A 12122-nucleotide genomic window follows, 5' to 3' on the forward strand; every position below is an offset into this window, starting at 1 on the left:
CATGCTAAAATATATATATATATATATATATATATATATATATATATATATATATATATATATATAGTTGATTTTTAGTATTCATACTGAATTCTTTTTATGATCTAAAATAAACCGTGCGTCACAGTTTTACATAAATTGATTGTGTCCCTTTTTTTTTTCTTATTAATATATACATGAGTGTGTCTAAGGTGTAGAAACACATTATGAAGTCAAAGAATTAAGGTCTTTGATAGTTGGATTAATCATAAATAAAATACTTGGTCCAATTCCAATCCATATATATCCACAAATGGTTTGTGACAAAACTATTGCTCCATTTTCCTCATCACAAACTACTATTCATCTTTTTCCTTTAAACCAAAAGCAATCCACACTCTCTCTTTTCCACTTTGAATCTTACTTAGACCACACATTTCTTCCATTAAAACACTTTCCAATTAAATTTACAACTTAAATTTTTGGTTGTAAGGTAAAAGCATCTTTTGAATATGGTGATAAATAAGTGCGCCAGCGTGTCTTTCACATGTAATTTTTCCCCCTACCCACTTTCATTGTCCAAATCAATTCATCCATTTTGTGGTAGGGCCATTGTCTTACAAATATGCTTATGCTATTAAACTTAATTTTAAGTGAATGTTATCATAGAAATGAAAAAAAATAAAAATATTATATGTGTTATTTTTGTGTATATTTTTTATTTGTATTAAAAATAATTGATGAAAAATAAGAAAAAATTATTTTTCATACCATAAAAAATACAAAAAAAAGTATAAAAAAGTACAAATATTATTTGTCAAACGTATAAATAGCTTTGAGTTAGAAGAGTAATAAAACACAAAATAAGCTATAATTTGTTTTTCTAAAAACACAACAACATTTACAGAAACACTAAGTCCTATTTAAAATAATCATACAAGCTTATCTTTTCATTCGTATTTGCTATGAGGTACTAGGATTGAAACGAAAAGTCCAAGACCCAGCTTCATATTTAGTAGTTATAAGCTGAAATTAAAATTTTAGTTTCAAAATACAAAATTTCAATATCTTCATTATTTCTAAAAAATAAAAATACAGAAAACTAAAATTTTTAAAGATGAAGACTAAAACTTTATTAGCTTTTCTTTTTTAAAATGCCTTCATTCAAAATTTTATATTCCAGATTTACACACTTTCACAACCTTTCACCTCTCACCCGAATTTCACCCCACCTCTCATTTTCACTATTATACTTTTGCTATCACTGAATTCTACCACTACCAACAACAATAATAATCTCATAAACATATATGAAAATCAAATACAACAATTTTAAAAATAAGAATATTTCAAAATTAGAATAGAAAAGAGAAGAACATTAAGACAGAAGATTAAAAAAAGGAGGTTGAAGAGAGGAAGAAAAAAGGAAGAGAAGGTGACAACGATGACAAAGAAAAATGCCACTGCCAAATAAGGAATGAAGGGAGCACATATCAAGAATTCGAACTTTCTTCAGTCCAGAACTAGAACAAAGGTAGCGCGACGAGCACAAAGAACAGGGCGGCATGGTGGACCAGCAACGACGCGACCAATAAGTATTTGCGATGCAGTAGAACACACGACATAACACATTATTACAATCGTTGTTGTGGAGAGAAATCGTCGCTGCTGGTTCGCTGGAAAAAAATAGAAAGACATACAGAAGAGTATGTGTGAGAGAGAAAAGGGGGAGGGGGGAGGGGGGAGGGGGGAGAGGAGGAAAAAGAAGAAAGAGCTAGAGCCTAAGAGGATGGTTGGGTAGGGTTTATTTTAATTTTTTTTATTAGTAAGAGTATTTTAATAATTTTACTTATTTAAATTTTTATTTTTATTTTAAATTAAATAAAATACGGAGATATGACTCAATCATTTATACATTATACCAAATATAATAAAAAAAATTTAATTTAATCTTTGTTTTTTTTTTCTAAATAACACCTTAAAGTTAAAACTCAGTGTTTACTTACTCATGAGTTATAAGTGGATTTAAATTCAATTAATTAATAGTTTAACCTTAAAATTTAAGTGTATATATTATAAGATTTTGATAATACTTAAAGATTGTAATCAAAATCAAAGTATATTTTTTATATTTTAAAATACTTTTTATTTTAAAAATAATAAAAAAAATAAAAGTATTAGCAAATTAAAAAATGTTATTAAATAATAAAAAATATAAGTTTAAACTACACTTTTAAATTTTGTCAAAATTTAATAACCAACGGACCTATCATAATGATAATCATCAAATAATTGTTTTACTAAAAATTCTTATATGTTTCAAAAATAAATTCAAAGTCATTTGTTTAATATCATTCAGTGGTTGATATAGTAAGGGATAAGTATTGTTGTGGTCTTTAAAATTTATGGTCAAAATTAAATTCGTCTCAAACGTTATTTTAGATTTAAAATCGTTTCCAACATTATTTTTTGTATTAAAAACGTCCTTTTGATTTTTTACAGACAAAAATATCCTCCACCAAGCCACCACCATCTTTACCACCACTAACTCCCTTACTCCCACCAAATACCAATAATCAGATTCAATAGCACAATATTCAACACCAACAATAACACATTATTCAAATTCAGAAATAACAACATCAAATTCAACAATAAAATCAGAAAAATAACAGACGCAGAAGCAGAAGCCAAATCAGAAAGAGAAACCGAAGCAAACGCAGAAACAACAACAGAATTGGAAGCAGAAGTAGAAACAGAAGCCGAAGCGGAATCGGAAGCAGAAACCGAATTGGAAGCAGAAGCCGAAGCCGAAGCAGAAGCAGAAGCACAATCGCAAGGTGCAGCGGCAAGGAGCAACGACGAAGACGCAAAGTGGTGACAAGGTCAGTAGCAGCAACACCACCACCACCACCACCACCACCATCACCTCCCCGACGATAACGAGGAACACGAGGAGGGCAAGGGCAAGTCTCGTTGCTGCTAGGGGGAGTCGTGGCACTGCACGAGCGACGGTAAATCGCAGCACTATGAGAGCGACAGTGAGTTTCGATGGCGACGGCCCTTCCCCCTCCCCTTTTTCTTTCTTTCATAACAGAAACAATAAATTTACATAGCTAAAATGTCAAACAACAAATAAAATATAAGAAATTATTTGATTTATTTAAAAATAAAAATGACAATATAATTTATAACTCCGAGTATACGTCTCATTTTTATACAATCAAAAATAAATAATTAGCCGATCTGATATAAAATGGGTTCTTGAATAACACATAACAAGATCAAGTAATACGAAAATTCGCTTAAATTTATCTCATGATCATCTCTATTCATAAATGATATATAAATTTCTAAGTCTACATCAATGTTTAAGTATTTTTAGCTTTGATTAGAACTTTATTTAATATTATTAAAAATATACAATAGGAAAATTGATTATTATATTATAAATCTAATCCGAACATGACTAAAATAGGTAAATCGATACTGACACTACCCTTCAATATATACTCTCTCATTGATTTGGCACAAGAATAAAGATTAATCAACTTTATTTCAATTTTTTGGTGTTAAAAAAGGGACACACCGCATCACACACTTGCCCAATGTATCTTGAAAGATCTCACCCTAACGGTTGGAAATTGGAATATGATAATAGCATTTGGTTTAGAGATTGAAAATGAAATGCAAGTTAATCTTATTGGTACATTTGTCAGAAATTTGATGTGTAATTAGTCTCAAATTTCCAACACTAACATGTAAGACAAGAGACAAAACACATCCAAAGGAACCAATCCATGAGCTTATACATGTAAATGACATATGTCCCATGACATCATCAAGGGTCTTAATCCGATCAACTTTTGTTTACTATAGAATCTAAAAGCAAAAAGACATGATCAATTATTAAGCATTTTATAATAAATTTGAAAGAGATCATAGTAATAATATACTATGTACCACCTTGGATTCTATGAGATGGTTCCGAGTACGACATTTGACATGTTGAAATTACTTGGTTTTTTTTATTGGTTAGTTACAAAAGCTAAGTGCTAATGGAGGATCAAATATCCAAAGCTTCAAGTGAGAATATACTTCCCCACAATATAAATGTTTGAGAGATTATGCTTTATTAAATTAAAGAATATTAATCTTCCTAAAGTTAGTAAATGGGACTTGGCCCACCTCTTTAATTTTCTTTCATAATAATTGTACAATTAACTAGTTTATGAATTTAAAAATATTTAGTACCATGTATGAGGAATGGCAAAAGCCCTCTATGATTTTAACTTTTGAAATAATTTATTTAGCACCAATCAGAACACTAACTTTAATTTGAAGAATTTATTTAGGAATCGTTATTATAATTTAACTTTAACAAAGTGTTCGTACATAAAAGTATTATCCAAAAATCCAAATCATGTATTATTACATCAACTAGTGACTTTCCTACTAATAATAATTAAATTAAAACAGAATCATTTGATTTATGACAATAGCTAGCATAAATTTTTGTTGCAATCGTGATAAGGTATATATTTGATTATGTTTATTTTAAGAAGTAGGTTATTTATTTATTTTGTCAAAATGTCGCTTTAAAATGTTTTCACTATACGCGCATAAATTGCTTTGAATAAAAATTTATTTAATAGAAACAAGTAGTAATTAATTATAAGAATGATCTCATCTGAGAACTCTCTAGTGGTAATAATTTTATTTTTTCTTTTTTTCTTTTTTATTTTTTGTCTAAAGAACTTATTAAACAATGATAAAAATGAAATGATGATGATGATTTGGACATTGATTGCATTGGGTCCAACTCAACCCAATCACGTTCACCAATATTGGGCCAAGCCCACAGTTTCATATTGGATTATTGCTATTAGGGTTGACTGTTCTTGACCAAAAAGAAAAACAAGGGAACTGTTTGCGACCAAAATCAAATGAATGACAAAAAAAATTGAATGTAAGTGTACTTGCTGGACCCAAAAAAAGAATTTACAACTGAAAAGACTTTCTACATAGATATCTTTAGTTCAGTCATCTTGAATCAAAACAACATATTGCATATAGAAAGCCATGCACCAATAGAAGGGGAAGGAAGAAGGTCGTGGGGAGAAAATTAGAGAGTAAAAAAAAAAAATAGTTCAATGGAAGCCGAACAATCCAATGGGTGGGTGACACATGTTATTACTGATTATGGTGAGAAGCATCCCCTGATACTGTAACAAATGATTACTTCAATGCTAATGGTGGTAAATTCTAAATATTTACCGTGATGGGCAAATAGGTAATTTTGTCGTAAAAACGAGTTTGCTTTTTTTATATGAGCCTTCCATTTCATGGACCAAAAATGAAAATAGTTAAAAAAATTGTCTAGTGTCCTTAGCAAGTTTTTTGGTGAGCAACCAAGAAAAGAAAAAAAGCCGAAACAAAAGAGTAAAAAAGAAAAAAGAAAAGAAAGAAGAAAAGAAATCAGGTGCCCAACAGGCAACAGCAAGACAGGACAAACTATTTTTAGCGACTGGTATCAAAGGTGAAACTGCTCTTCAGATTTTATTCTTTAGATCTCTCACGACATTAATTTTTTTTGAGATAAGCTCAAAACGAACATCTCAATCTCTTCTCAATTTCAACTCAAAGATTAGTTGTATCATTTTTTTTTACAGTTTTTTGTCAATTGCTTGCCATATATTCGGAGAATATGATATTTTGTTGTATAGAAATAATATTGAGTAAATGATAAAATTAGTCTTAAAATATTATTCATTTTTTAAATTAATTTTTGAAATTTTTTTTAATAATTTTTTTTAAATATTTTAAGTTAGTTATGTTAATCTTTTTATCATTTTCGTTTTTAACAAGGTATGAATTTACTAACGTGACACGTTAAGTGACATCACAACTCACATCTAGTAATTTCAATTGGCGACTAACATAATAAATTTATGAAAATAGATCAAAATAATTTCAAATTGATAAATTTCAATGCCTCAAGGTCTTCCTTAATTAAGTTTTGATATTTCGTAAACTTATCATATTAATAATCAATTAGGATTTTTAGTATGTATTGTGGTGTCACTTAGTATGTTATATTAGTAAATTTCGACACTATCAATAAAAAAATAACAGAAGGACCAATATGATTAACTTAAAATTTTTGAAGGACAAATTTGATTAAAAACAATCTTTTGAGAACCAATTTAGAGAACGAATACTCTTTCAGAGACAAATTTAATTATTTACTCAAATAATATCTCTGTTGAATTTTTTCGGAAGATAAGGCTTAATTATTATGTTGGTTCCTATAGTTTTACCAAATTTGCAATTAAGTTCTTATATTTTTTTCAATTGAGTTTCTATACTTTTAATTTTGTAATTAGATCATTTTTATGTCAAAAACGATAAAATTAATAGAGTATTCTTTTAAAAAAATATAGTAAAAAATCTAATTAAGTTCTTATTTGTAGATACTTTCAATTTGTAGAAATACTGTTAATTTTAATATTTTTTATATTAAAAAAGATTTAATTATAAAATTAAAAATAATGTAAAGATTTAATTAAAAATAAAAATAAAAATTATAAATTTAATAAAATTATAAAGAATAATATAATAATTAAACCAAAAAATATATTTTTTTTGGGGTCTTGATCGGGGAATAATTTAGAAGTTAAAGATAAAGAAAAAAAAAAAAAACAGGAAGCCCCGTAGTTTTTTTTTTTATTATTAGGTTTGGGTTTGGGTGTAATTTACATATCCTTGGGTCAACGGTTTTGTCATACATTCTTCGGCTTATGCTTTGGATATGACGGTAGGACAGAGAGCATTTTACTGTGGTAATTTTACATTAAGAGTATATTTAATAGAAGAAAGGAGAAGAAAAAGAAAGAAATTGAAAAAAAAATATTTTTTATTATTTGATTAGAAAAAATTTAAAAAAAATAAAAAGTATAAAAATAGAGGTGAGACTCGTTAATTTTTTTTCTTTCAACAACAAAAGGAAAATGCGTCCAATATTAACATTTTAATATTATTCTTTTATTTTTTTATCACATTTTAAAATATATAAGAATAAAATTATCTTTTTAAAATATTATATATTATTTTTTCTCTTTTAATTTTTTTCATCCCAATCTATCTAAATAAAATAAAAATTTCCTAAACTTTTTTTCCTCCCTTTTTTTCTTTATTTGTTTCCTTGTAATCATATAAAGCCTAATTGATCTATTAGTGACTTTCAAATTTACATCAAATCTAAATACTGAATTTAAATCCAAGACATGTGCCTGCATTGTAATGGTGGATCTATTTTCTTTATGCTCTTATACATTTTGTAACCTTTTCTATCCAAATAAAGCCTTAAAAGCTTATAACAATGTCTTTTTTTTTTTTTCTTTAGAACATGATTACAAACCTGCTTTTTACCAATTTTTCCCTTAAATAAAGAACAAAAAATAAATAAATATATAAATAAACCTTTTTATTTTGTTTCGTTTTGGCATTCTGAATCAGTGTCGACATTTTTGCCACATAGCTTCAAAAAATGCCACACCGATAGATATAGTTTTACATGCATCACCTTTCTTGTATTTTATGAATGTCTCCATGATGTCCTCATTTTTTGCTTCTGACATTGGAATACTATTTTAGCTCTTATGACTATAATTAACGGCGCCACCTCTGACAATTTAAAGATGCTATCAACAAAATTACCAACTTGCCCAATTAATTAACAAGAAAATATACAAGGCATTATAGAGTAATGCCATGCACTTTAAAGAAATAATAATATGATAATTCAACAAAGAGTCGTACTCATTATTACTAGTGTATGTATAGTAGATTATTATGATAATGTATATTAAATAAAACCAACATTTTGCTTCTCCTCTCCTAATAATTAATGAGTGAATTCTATGGAATTTATAAGTTGGTGTCTAATTTTTGTCTAATTTATTGTTTATGGTAATTTTTGAATATATTTAATAATTATTTATTTTTATATTTTTAAAATTAAATATTAATTTTTAACTCTTTTTAATAAATTAGACAAATACTTTTAAACATTATAACAATCACCTAATTAATATTATCTATATCAATATTCAAATTCTTACACTTGAAAGTACTAAATTAATATCATCTTCTACTTAAAACACAAAAAAAATCAATATTTGTATTATAAAATAAAATTTTAATTTTAATGTATTATCAAAATAAAATAATTTTATACATATATTTAATTATTCATACTAATAAAATTAATTATATTTTACAATAATAACATAAATAATTATTTAAAATAACAAATATAATTGAGCAACTCACTGTATAAAACGTTTTATACTATTGCGTCAAAATTAGTCTCGTATAAATTAGTGTATAAACATCTAATATTGCTACCCAAAAGGAAATTAAATAGGGGAAAAAAAATGGGAACAAGGGCACCTTAGTAAAAGCAACACATTATGGTAGCTAGCTAGCAAGAGAAGAATATATAATAATAATATAAACTTAAACCCCAAGTTCTTTTTTTGGTTGGGACCAAGTCTTAGAACATCAACATCATCAAAAAGAAGAAAAGTGCAAAAATCTATAACAACAACAATGGCAAGACTAATGGCGTTCATATCTATGCTAAGTGTTGTGATTTTAAGGAAGTGCATTCATATCTATCATCAATATGGATATCTCCTTACAGACACAGCCTTTCTTCTCATCTCGTCGTTGCGATTTTCCGGTATCGGTTTCCGGGGAAGTGTGGTTGTTTCCGGCGGCAGAGTTTCTCCCATGACATCAATGATGGTTAGGCCTGATCGCTAGCAATATATCTAGTAAAATTCACCATGTTTAATTTATTTATTTATTTATTAATACCTTCTTATTATATTTAATTGTCCCATTTAATTTAAAGTAGTAAAGTTCATGGTGAATTGTTGATTTTGTATCATGTATCAATAATCTTAGTTAAAATTTCAATTATTAGAATTCAACTTTCTTTTGCTATTATTATATCTCGTGTTTTAATAACATCTCGGTGCAAATCTAGCTATCTATGTACTTAATATCCCCCCCCCCCCTCCATTTTTATCTTTTTTTTTGAGTGTGTAATAAACCTTCTCGATGCGATTTTTGGGTTATTATTATTCTTCTGCATCCAGGAAACTAGTTGGAGAAATTAAAGCAAGCTGGTTCTTATTGATTAATGGATTTCAGTATTATTGTGCTTAGATAGATTTTTTGTTAATTAGATTTTTTGTTAATTATGTGTCTTCTTTATTTCTAATATTTTTAAGAGTAAATAAATAAATAAAATATATTCGAAAGAGTATAGAAACTATAAATTAAAGTACAACCAAAAAAATTTAATATAGTTCAATATAATTCAAAGATTGTTTAGGCAGAAAATCAAAAGTGTTTTTTTTTAGACACAAAAAAAAAACTGTTATTTTTTTTTATCTTATTTTCTTATGCTGCTCTGAAATAAAATTATAACTATACACTTTGTTATCTCCTAAATTTCGGTGCAATAACTCAAGAAATCATTTGCAATTCGTCTAAATTATCACTCTATATACAGTAGGAAGGACAACTTTAACTTGAGAAAACAGTTTTTGAAATATATTGGACTATTTTTAAATCTTTAGAATTTTTTTTGTCTTCTATTTATTATTTCTTTGTATATACTTTTATCCATTTATAAAAATAGAATTCCCCATCCAAGAATATATAGTTGTTGAAAAATCTTGCATGCAATAATAATTAACTATAATTATAACTGAATATAGTCTTTATTTAAAAAGAAAATATGAGGAGCCAATAGAATATTTATGGATTATTATAACCATTAGTTTTACCTTTTTCCATCAGCTGAAGTTTTTGGGATGAGTTGTATCATGACATGGTATTAGAGCGTTAGATTCGAAAGGTCAAGAATTTGATCTTTAGTGAACCCCAAAATTAGTTTAAGTTTTTGGGAAGATATTTATTATCCCTAGTACTTGGATAGTTATTCTAGATAGTATAGGGGATGCTCATTTTGTAACTCAATAACCAATTGTACACATTGTACAAATAGTCTATTATCTCCCTAGCGAGACTCTTATTTAAATGAATATGAAGCTCGGGGACTAAGGCATACAGAATGAAAGAACTTATAACACTATACGTTTTTGGAAAAATATGGATACATCTATGGAGATTAATCTCAACATAAACAAACCCATGTTTAATTTCTAAGGAAAAAAAATTTAAAAGACATGAGTGTTGTTATACAAATTAAAGGAGTCATCAATAAATAAAATAAAATAAAATAAGCAATGACTAATGTTGCATTTAGAAGAAACATTGAGAGGTAGAGACTAAGAGATAGAGATTCAAAAATTGATACTAAATTAAATTTCTGTATTGTGTTTAGTATAAAAAATATAGGATTGAGTTATGTTTAAATGTTATGTTTGATTTAAGATATATATATCTTAAATATATATATATATATATATATATATATATATATATGTGGGTAGATTTAAAATTTTATATATATATATGTGGGTAGATTTAAAATTTGAAAAATGAAATGAAAGCATTTTTAAAAAAAATTATTAAAATTTTAGTCTCCAATTTTAGAAATTTTAGTCCCTTCTGTCTCTACTTTTTAAAGGTATTGAAAAAACTAAAATTTTGTATCACATAATTAAAATTTTAGTTAATACAATACTGAATTTCAATACCCTAATCTCAATTCCAGTATTTGAAAACAAATACTGCTTAAGAGTTTTTATTTATCTTTTTAATACTTAAATAAATAAAAATTTAAATACATTTAAATATATATGTTATATTTTAAAAATATAAAAAATTAAATTTTTTATTTATAAATTACGAAGTTGAATTAGAACTCTTAATTATCTTTTAAAAATAATGATCTAAACTAGGAAACAAAAAATATACCTGCTGTTATGATATAATTAAATTGACATGCACATTGTGTTAATTTTTCATGTTAAATGATAGATCATATATATAATGTATATGCTATGTAAAAGAGGCTTATGATGACGGTTAATTCCAAGTTCATGACATTTACTCTTTAATATTTGTTTTTCAAAATTTGTGACATTAATTAAGTTTATTTTTCTTTTTAATATGATTTTTTTGTAAATAAAACAAAAAATAATAAATCAAATATAAAATTACATTTTCTTTAATACTAATAATATTTACTAAGAAAATATTTGAGAAAAAGAGCAAAAAAGTATATAAACATTCTTCTATTTGAATATACAAAACAATTGAATTGATTTCAATATAAATTAACTATTATTATTTAAGATATCATAATTTATAGCAACTTTAAAAATAAATAATACCTTCTCATTAGCATCATTGTTTGGATTATTTAAAATACTTCTTAGTTGAGCAGTTAACATTTCAAGGTTCACTCCTAAATTTTTTTGTTGCAGCATTATCTTAACAAAAGATTTTAATTCATCTATTTCTTTTTACATCACATCAACCTTACCTTCTAATGTTACTTTTTCAGCTATATGTTGATGCTTAAGAGTGGCAATTTCTTCATTTTTCTTCAACAAAGTTGGTGTAGTAATTTTTCTGTGACATCGCAATTGCCCTGCCTTCTCTTTCCCAAATATGGATTGAAAAGCTCTAATTGCTGCTTCTTTAGACTTTTTATTCTCAGCTGTTTTTAAAAACATGAACAACTTCTTAAACCTTGGAATCAAAGGGAAAGCGCCTCAAAATCTTTGTAGGCATGGATTTTTTCTTTAACTTATCAACTTCAGTATCTGTTTCAACATTTTCTATGTACCTGGAAGCTTCACAAACTGGACAAAACTCATCATCTTCATATATATATATATCCCAGAACAAAATGCAATAATTGGGATAGCTGTAAAGGATATGTTGCTCCAACCATTAAGAGTCTTTAACATATACATTTAGATAACGAATGATAATGTGAAAAAGTTTTTACAACCAGGATACAATAGAAAATAATTTCTTAATAAAAAATTGATATAATGGTTATAAAATTGTTCTTTAAAATAGTCAAAGAGAATGACTTTATTTTGTTGCTATAATAACGTAGTAAAAAATTGAACTTTAATAGTAACATT

This window comes from Arachis hypogaea, chromosome 2 (genome assembly GCF_003086295.3).
Source record: "Arachis hypogaea cultivar Tifrunner chromosome 2, arahy.Tifrunner.gnm2.J5K5, whole genome shotgun sequence".
NCBI classification, from domain to species: Eukaryota; Viridiplantae; Streptophyta; class Magnoliopsida; order Fabales; family Fabaceae; genus Arachis; species Arachis hypogaea.